The sequence below is a fragment of the Sciurus carolinensis genome, chromosome 16, assembly GCF_902686445.1.
Source record: "Sciurus carolinensis chromosome 16, mSciCar1.2, whole genome shotgun sequence".
Classification (NCBI taxonomy): Eukaryota; Metazoa; Chordata; class Mammalia; order Rodentia; family Sciuridae; genus Sciurus; species Sciurus carolinensis.
Window position 1 is genome coordinate 47,319,768 of NC_062228.1, and position 10,140 is coordinate 47,329,907.

General features: G+C 38.2%; 1 pseudogene; it reads left to right on the forward strand.

The window, feature by feature from the left end:
• The first annotated feature begins 237 nt into the window (after positions 1 to 237).
• LOC124967185 (zinc finger and BTB domain-containing protein 2-like) lies at positions 238 to 1,781 on the forward strand (annotated as a pseudogene).
• Positions 1,782 to 10,140: the final 8,359 nt, after the last annotated feature.

The window sequence follows — 10,140 nt, forward strand, 5'->3', positions numbered from 1 at the left end:
TTGCAGGTTTCAACATAAAAATGATAATATTTGAGAGGAAAAGTTCCGCCGCAGCCGCCAACGCCGCCGCCCCACCAGAGACACCGATCACGGCGGCGGTGGCAGCAGCAGCAGCAGCAGCAGCAGCAGCAGGGAGGAGGAGAGGCAGCAGCGGGGGGAGGACAGCAAGGCCGAAGGTGCCCAGCGCTGCCTCCTCCACACCCCCCGCAACAGTGCTGGCGACAGATATTTAAAAAAATGGATTTGACCAACCCTGGACTTATTCTACTGCAACAGTTAAACGCTCAGCGAGAGTTTGGTTTCCTGTGTGACTGCATGTTGCAATCGGCGATGTGCACTTTGAGGCAAACAGATCATTTCTTGCTTCATTCTCCAATTATTTTAAGATGTTGTTTGTCCATCAGACCAGTGAGTGTGTCCATTTAAACCAACTGACATACAGCCTGTCATCTTCAGGTACTTTTTGCATTTGATGTACAGTGGAAAGATGGCGCCTCAGTTGATTGATCCCGTTCTCTTAGACCAGAGGATCATGTTTCTGCATGCGTACCCACTGATCCAGGAAGCCAGCCTCGCCAGCCGAGGCACCTTTTCTCATCCTGACCAAGTCTTTCCACTGGCCTCTTCATTGCATGGCATTCAGATCGCAGATCACCAGCTGAGACAAGCCACCAAGATTGCCTCCGCACCTGAGAATCTTGGGCGAGAACCAAGACCACGGAACTCCAAGATGAACCAGGAACAGGCGCCTGAGGCTTCACAGCTGTCTCAGCTGACATCCAACCTGACCCAGGTGAATCGGACAAACATGACTCCCTCGAACCCTCTGCAGACCTCACTGTCTCCAGAACTCTTCTCCACTCCTGTCCCTCCCCCTCCTCCCGGGGAGGAGACCAATCTGGAAGCCGCTTCCTCCCACAAGCAGCTTGCTTCCCTCAGCATTGCCCACGACAAGCCGAGCATTATGAAGAGGAAAGCAAGCTTCCCAAAGTACTATGCCTGCCACCTGTGTGAGCGGCGCTTCACCGTGCAGAGCAGCCTGCAAGAGCACCTCCAGATTCACATGGGAGTGCGCTTCGCATCCAGCCAGCAGGGGGAAAGCCGCATCCCCTTGTTGCTCTGCAGCAATGCAGCTGACCTTGGGAAAAATGCCATGGAAGTGCCTGAAGCGGGGATGATCAGTAACAGTGAGCTGCAGCACATCTCAAATTCCCTGATCATAGATGGGCAGCAGCAGTCGGAAACCCCGCCTCCCCTCAGACATCTCTGACATCTACAACCTGGAGCAGGACTACCACGAGAGGGAGGTGAAGAGGCGGAAGTACGAGTGCACCATATATGCATGCAAATTCATCCAGAAAAGCCACTGGAGGAAGCATATGTACATAAACACCGGGAAGCCTTTCAAGTGTAGCACTTGTGACAAGAGCTTTTGCTGGGCCAACCAGGCTGCCCAGCAGGTGTGCCTCAACCAGAGCATCGACACCTACACCATGGTGGGCAAACAGACTCTGGAACTCTGCACATTTGAGGAAGGAAGTCAGATGGACAACATGTTGGTGCAAACCAACAAACCCTACAAGTGCAACTTGTGTGACAAAACGTTCTCAACCCCCAAAGAGGTCGTCAAATGCTCATGCCAAAACCAGAAGTCGGACGTGTTTGCCCTAGATGAGGGGCAGTCCATTCTGTTGGGCAGTGTGGACTCAAAAGTAGCAGAACCTGACCACCCAGTGTTAGCGTCCCTCAAAAAGTAACAGGAAACCATGTTACTAGACTGAATGTTGCTTGTCTTTTTAGAAACTGTCATTTTTAGAAACTCTCTTCCTTCCCTTTCCCCAGCCCAGAACCACAGTTCAGACTCTGACACACACAGGTTCCTGTTCCTCTTCCTCTTCCTCATCTCCCCATCCCAGCCCAACCTCTGGAAAGGCTTTGTGCATTATAAACCTGGAATATATTTACTTTAAATCAGGGGATATTGGAAAGATAATGGTCAGTAGTACTTATAAACTTAAATAGATTTTGAGAAGTTTTAGACTGTTTTAAAGCATACATGGAACTAATTAAGGGTTTGTAACAAAACAAAACAATGATAATATAATTTGGTAAGCTAAAATTATGACTTTCCCTGGATAATGAATCTTCCTTCTCAGAAAAACAGTGTCAGAAAATACAGCACGCTTCTTCGAGACAAAGCTGTGCTCTGTAATATGCAAAACCTAGAAGGTATGGGAAAACATTAAACCCAAGAAAATGTTTTTAGTATTTATCCTCTAGGTGTCTTGTTTCAGAATGCACCCTTTGAGATTATGTCCAGTTATTAGAAATCACTAGTTAAGAAATCTGCTTCAATAAAACAGAAAAAGTAATAATGTGATGGCAATCTTAATTTTTGGATAAAACATAACAAGCTGTGACTTTGTGTGTTTGTAAGAGAAAATGTGAATACTTGCTATAACAGGTGAACTAATGCACATGCCTTAGCTAAGTGCTGGCTTCTTTCCAAGTTGAACAACAAAATGCTGTATTTTAGTGTCTGGCAGATTTGTTAAAAGTCAGATTTGAAAGTACTATCGATTGTCTTTTGGAATAGAAAATGACTTGCCATTTTCTAGCAGTTGCCAGTGAAAATTTGTTTCAGTACCAACCAGCTGCTTTTAAATCAATGTGTATACCGCAGGGAAAAGGCTATTGGAGTATGAGTCTCACAGTGCAGGTGTGAGCAGGAGATGTAACTTTATTGAAAGTCATTGCTAGTACTTCACCAGCAACATTCACTGAAGTACCTAAAATGGCAAAGAGAAATCAGGACAAAATTGAATTTGTCATTTGGAGAAAAACTTGATTTTGATGTATATTCTTGGATTTTTAGGTTTTATTTTTCTCCTAACATTGAAATTTTGTCCACTTGTCTCAAAGCAGTATAAGTTATCCATTAATCTCCCCATAGGCCAAAAGAGGATGAGTGGTCTCACAGGACAAAATATGAATCAGAAGTTAAAACCAAAGAGGATGGTATGAGGGAGAATAGTCAAGAGCTATACTGTATGTACATGTTAAAAACTGAATATCCCATCATCCTATTGCATTTATAGTTGAGGTCTCATATTTGTAAGTTTTTATACATCCTTTCATTGAATAAACATTTAATTAAATGGGAAAAAATGATAATATTTGAAAAGAAGAAAATTACCCTACTTTGATCACTACACACTGAATACATGTGTCGAATTTTAATGTGGGATCCCAATTTAAAAAAAAAATAGTAGCTTTGGATTAAAAATGAAACAAAAACAAACAGTCCAATGTTTTAACCAAGCATTGACATCACTATGAATTTTTAAATAGTATCCCATGTTCATGAATATGTAAGCTTTCTCATTTCTCTTTGTATCATGCCATGTAGATCTACATGATCCAAAGAGATGGAAATGAATTAGTATTAAATATTATTTTTTGTTGATTGATACTTTTAATTTGTACCTGCAAAGAGTTTAAAGTACATACACACTATTATAGACATTTGAATTAAAACACAAACGTGATGTGTATATAAAATAAAATATTAAATTTCTGTATTAGGTTCATGGGATTCTGAATAGAAAAATTGCTTACTTCATGAGATGAAAATAAGATTTCTTTTGAAGGTCCATCTTTCAGACTTGAGTAAAATGATTTTTCTTTATTGAAAAACTTATAATACAATGATTCTGAATCTATTTTACCTATGATTTTAATTACCACTCCAATTCCAGATAGCATAGTAAAAAACATTAGAATATGTCTTACTAATATTTGATAATTGATTTTGGCTCATTTAGGACAGTTATTGTGGTGATGATAACAGCAGGTATGTAAGATGGATAGTGGGATCCATAGACAATCATAATATCCACCAAAGGTCTTGGTACACATATTGCTAAAATGTTCTAGTATTATGGAACTTTTTTAAGGCAAAACCTCTGAAGGTACCTGTCTGATGCAATGCATAATTAAAACATAATGACCCATATTTCCTGAGGTTATTATAGGTCATAAATGCTTCCATATTTAGTATTTCATCCTCCTTTACATATAATACCTCTAGAACACAGGTAATGGAACTGCCTGCATTTTATAGATGATGATCAGAATTTAGCCTCATAGACTGCTCAGGGTCACAATTGAACCCCATGGAGGACCACAGATGGAAATTCAAACAATGTGTCCTAGAGTGTGTACCTCTCAATGTTGGTTCAACTGATGTATTAAAATTATTAACTCTGAAAATAAACCAGAATAAAGGCAGCACTGAAATAATATAATTATGTACACAATTACTCCATTGATATTTATTTCTTAGAGTTAGAATTCCCCACTATTATGGAATCTTCCCAATTTAATTCATCAGATTGTTGAAATTCCAAAATATACGTGAGACTTCATCAAGTAGTCGAGTCCTTGCCTCACATACTTGAGGCACTGGGTTCAATCCTCAGCACCACATAAATAAATAAAATAAAGGTATTGCATCCATGTACAAAAACACCCCAAAAAATTAAAAAAGAGAGAAGATGAAAAACAAGTAAGATACTACCCCAGAAAACTTCAAGATGAAATTATAATCAAGAACTGTTCTCAATAATTTATGGTAATTCTGAATGGATAAGAAAGCTGGTGAACAGTGGGAGCCCAACAATTATTATGTAATCCAGACATGATTTAGTAATAATAGGTAATGACATATAGAGAATGTCAGAGAGACTTGAGCACTGAAGTGGAAATAGGGTGCATTGGGTGAATCCATATTTCCTGATGGTTATAGTATAATCTGTGATTCATGAAGTTGATACTATTTGAAATAAAGAGTTCATCTTTATTTTTTCCAGAGATATATGAGAGTCCTTGCTCAAAAGATGCAAAAGACCAACTACATAATTTTACTTGCATAAGAAATGCACTTTTCTCTGAAGTCAGCCTTGGTATCTCAGCCAACACCATCCTTCTTCTGTCTCTTCACATTTATTCTCCAGCACAGGCTCAAACTCATCAACCTGATCTTTGGTCACTAGGCCCTAAGGGATGCTGATAATTTTGTGGTATACCTGTACAAATTTTCTGTGTCTCAGGACTTTAGGAAAGACATCAAATGTAAATCATTTATATACTTGTAAATGATTTTTGAAAAGTTTTTCATTTGTGTCACCTACCTGCTGATGCCCTGCAGGCCATTACCCATAGCCCCAGAACTTTGCCAGCTTCTTTTTGGCAAAATTTAAACATAATTCCCCACATCAGAACCTCTGTTTCATCCTCTTTGTGGGGATCTTGTACATGTCCTTGAGTGTTCCCTTCTTATACTCTTCTACCTCTACTTTAATGTGACCTTACATGATCTTATATTTAATACTGACTCTTGCATGATTTTACAAGTAAGTTACTTTCTAATAATTTATTTTTTGTATTAGGTTTACTCTGGGACGTGTTTCTTATAGAAACCATGGTCCTCTCATGTGCATACATTGTGGCTGTATCATTTGGGCATAAAATGCACATCCAAAATCTTCAGAGCACCAGTCTGTTTCCAAAATCATCCTCTGTACCAAGGGTCATCTGGACCATCCTTCTGCTCATCAGTTTCTTTATGCTTATGTACTGTTTGCATTGCAACTTCTCCTCAAGAAGTATGTGGAAAGAACACTGTTGTTATATTCAGGTGATTGTGACCAATGGCTATGGAACAACCTGTCCTTTTTTTTAAATTTATTTTTATTGTAAACACATTGGATACATATTGTTTCTGTTTGTACATGGAGTAACAGCATACCATTTGTGTAATCATACATTTACATAGGGTAATGATGTTTGATTCATTCTGTTATTTTTTCCTTCCCCCCCACCACACCCACCCCTCTTTTCCCTCTATACAGTCCCTCCATCCTCCTTTCTTGCCCCGTCACTCCCCATTATGTGTCATCATCCACTTATCAATGAGATCATTCGCCTTTTGGGTTTTTGAGATTGGCTTATCTAACTTAACATGATATTCTCCATTTCATCCATTTGCCTGCAGATGCCATAATTTTATTATTCTTTATAGCTCAGTAATATTCCATTGTGTGTGTATATATATATATATATATATATATATATATATATATATACCACAGTTTCTTTATCCATTCATCAATTGATGAATGGTTCCACAGTCTGGATATTGTTAATTGAGCACTATGAACATTGATGTGGCTGTATCGCTGTAGTATGCTGATTTTAAGTCCTTTGTGTATAGGCCGAGGAGTGGGATAGCTGGATTAAAGGGTGGTTCCATTCCAAGTTTTCTAAGGAATCTCTATACTGCTTTCCAGAGTGGCTGTACTAACTTGCAACCCCACCAGCAAAGTATGAGTGTACCTTTTTCCCCACATCCTCGCCAACACCTATTGTTGCTTGTATTCTTGATAATCGCCATTCTAATTGGAGTGAGATGTAATCTTAGTGTAGTTTTGATTTGCATTTCTCCTATTACTAAAGATGGTGAACATTTTTTCATATTTGTTGATTGCTTGTAGATCTTCTGTGAAGCGTCTGTTCGTATGCTTAGCCCATTTGTTGATTGGGTTATTTGTATACTTCTTGTAGTTTTTTGAGTTCTTTATATATTCTGGAAATTAGTGCTCTATCTGAAGTATGAGTGGCAAAGATTTTCTCCCACTGTGTAGGATCTCTCTTTGCATTACTGATACCAACTTGTCCTTTGCTGCTGATATTTACCGGAAAACAAATTAACTTCTTGAAATCTTTGTTGGGAAAATAGCACATATTTAACTACTGATGGTGGATAAGTTTTCCTAACATGCTGATACACTATTTTCTAAACAATGAAACATGGCATAGAACATAGGCTCTCTGGGTTAAGTGAATGTGGGTGTATACATGTTTGGTTCAATTTGTTTACTTTGAGATATGTGAATATCATAGAAATATCAATCCTGTAGCTTTTTGTGATAAGACAAGGGCCCAAAATATCTGTTTGATTTCAGCATGTGATTTATATAAGGTGGATTTCAACTTCATTGTCTAGAATAGCCATTTTGAAATACATTGAGGGTGTACAGCACTTCATAGTAATTGCTTCAATCAACTGTATTTTGACCAAATAATATGCCAACACTTATTGTCATGAATTATATACCCAATCCAACAACTGTACTTTTATTTATCTGCTGAAAAGAATTGAAATCAGGGACACAAGTTATCTTATATATACCAGTACTCATATTAGTATTATTAAGGATGGGCCATGGTGGAAACAACCCAATGTCAAAAAGCATATAAATGTATAAACTAAACATGGCATGGGCATCCCATGGAATATTATTTAACCTGGAACTAAAAATTAAATGCATGAGGGAATACTTCATAAGCCTTGAGGACATTATTGCAAGTGAATTTTCAGTTACAGAAGAATCAATGCTGGTACTGACATAGTCATCCAGTTGTAGAGTGCTTGCCTAGCATGTGTGAGACATTGAGTTCCATCCTCAGCTTTAAATAAAAATAAATAAAATAAGGGTATTTTGTACTCCAAAAATTTTTTTAAATGAACAAATACTCTTAGACTCTAATGTAGAAGAGGGAACCAAAAGTAGAAACTTAAGGAGATGGATAATAGACTGGCAATGGTCAGGGCAGAGGAAGATGGTCAGGGGTAGCTCCACAGGGATAGTTTGAGAAGAAGAGAAAGTGCTGGAGATGGATGGTGATCATTTTCAAAATAGTATGAATGTACTTACTGCCTCTTATCTGTACTCTTAAAAAGCATTAAAATGGTAAATTTTGTTAAGTAAACCTTACCCCCCCAAAAATTTCCAAGGACTTTCATTATGTTAAGTGAAATATATCTGATATAGAAGAACAAACATCACACGTTCTCATGAATTTTTAGGAAGTAATAAGGAAATGTAGCAGAACAGAACAGGATAGTGATCATCAGAGAACAGGAACATCACGGAGAAGATAGATCAAAAGAGTTCAGTGAGGGGCACCAAGAAGGGAGTGGAAGAATCCTTCAGGTACTTCTTTGGCAAAGTATTGTAACTATTGTTATAGAACAACCTAAAATGTGTTTCAAAATGAAATTTGTGACACATAAAAATAATTAACAGTCGAAGAGACAGAAATACTTATTACTATGATCTGATTAGTACAACTTGTATACATATACTGAATTACCATAATGTACCCCATAAAAGTGGAATTAAAAACATGTCATTAAAAGGAGTTTCCAGGGACTTTTTAAACAGCTGTGAAAAAGAGCCTCTAAAATATAAAGATTTTACATATCATGATTCTAAGATACCAAAACATTGTTTTCTAACAGTTTCAATGCCTTTTAGTGAATTGGGTCCAAAATTTACCCCAAGGGATTAAACTGGGCAATCATTAATCACTAAGCCACATCCCCAGTACTTTTTTTTTAATTGTAAACAAATGGGATACATGTTTCTGTTTGTATATGGTGTAAAGACATACCATTTGTGTAATCATAAATTTACATAGGGTAATGTTCTTTGATTCATTCTGTTACTTTTTCCCTTCCCCCCACCATTCCTAACCCTCTTTTCCCTCTATACAGTCCTTCCTTCCTCAATTCTTGCCCCCTCCCTAACCCTATCTCTAACTCTAACACTAACACATCCCACTCCCCTATTACGTGTCATCATCCACTTATTAGCGATATCATTTGTCCTTTGGTTTTTTGAGATTGGCTTATCTCACTTAGCATGATATTCTCCAATTTCATCCATTTGCCTGCAAATGCCATGATTTTATCATTCTTTATGGCTGAGTAATATTCCATTGTATATATATACCATAGTTTCTTTATCCATTCATCAATTGAAGGACATCTAGGTTGGTTCCATAATCTGGCTATTGTGAACTGAGCAACTATGAACATTGTAGTGGCTGTATCTCTGTAATATGCTGATTTTAAGTCCTTGGGGTATAGGCCAAGAAGTGGGATAGCTGGGTCAAATGGTGGTTCCATTCCAAGTTTTCTAAGGAGTCTCCACACTGCTTTCCAGAGTGGCTGCACTAATTTGCAGCCCCACCAGCAATGTATGAGTGTACCTTTCTCCCCACATCCTCGCCAACACCTGTTGTTGCTTGTATTCTTGATAATCACCATTCTAATTGGGGTGAGATGGAATCTTAGGGTGGTCTTGATTTGCATTTCTCTTATTACTAGAGATGTTGAACATTTTTCCATATGTTTGTTGATTGCTTGTCGATCTTCTTCTGTGAAGTGTCTATTCATTTCCTTAGCCCATTTGTCGATTGGATTATTTGCATTCTTGGTGTAGAGTTTTTTGAGTTCTTTATAGATTCTGGAGATTAGTGCTCTATCTGAAGTATGATTGGCAAAGATTTTCTCCCACTCTGTAGGCTCTTTCTTCGCATTGCTGATAGTTTCCTTTGATGAGAGAAAGCTTTTTAGTTTGAATCTATCCCAGTTGTTGATTCTTGCTTGAATTTCTTGTGCTATGGGAGTCCTGTTGAGGAAATCTGGTCCTAAGCTGACATGTTGAAGCTCTGGACCTACTTTTTCTTCTATAAGATGCAAGGTCTCTGTTCTGATTCCGAGGTCCTTAATCCATTTTGAGTTTAGTTTCATGCATTGTGAGAGATAGTGGTTTAGTTTCATTCTGCTGCATATGGATTTCCAATTTTCCCAGCACCATTTGTTGAAGAGGCTATCTGTTCTCCATTGCGCATTTTTGGCCCTTTGTCTAGTATGAGAAAATTGTATTTATTTGGGTTTGTGTCCGTGTCCTCTATTCTGTACCATTGATCTACCTGTCTATTTTGGTACCAATACCATGCCGTTTTTGTTACTATTCCTTTGTAGTAGAGTTGAAGATCTGGTATTGCGATACCCACTGCTTCACTCTTTCTGCCAAGGATTGCTTTAGCTATTCTGGGTTTCTTATTCTTCCACATGAATTTCATAATTGTTTGCTTGAAGTCCACATTATCTGAAATGATGATGGATACTCCAGCTTTTTTGCTGAGTCCATGTGCATGGTATGTTCTTCCCCATCCTTTTACCTTTAGTCTATGGGTATCTCTTTCTATGAGGTGAGTCTCTTGCAG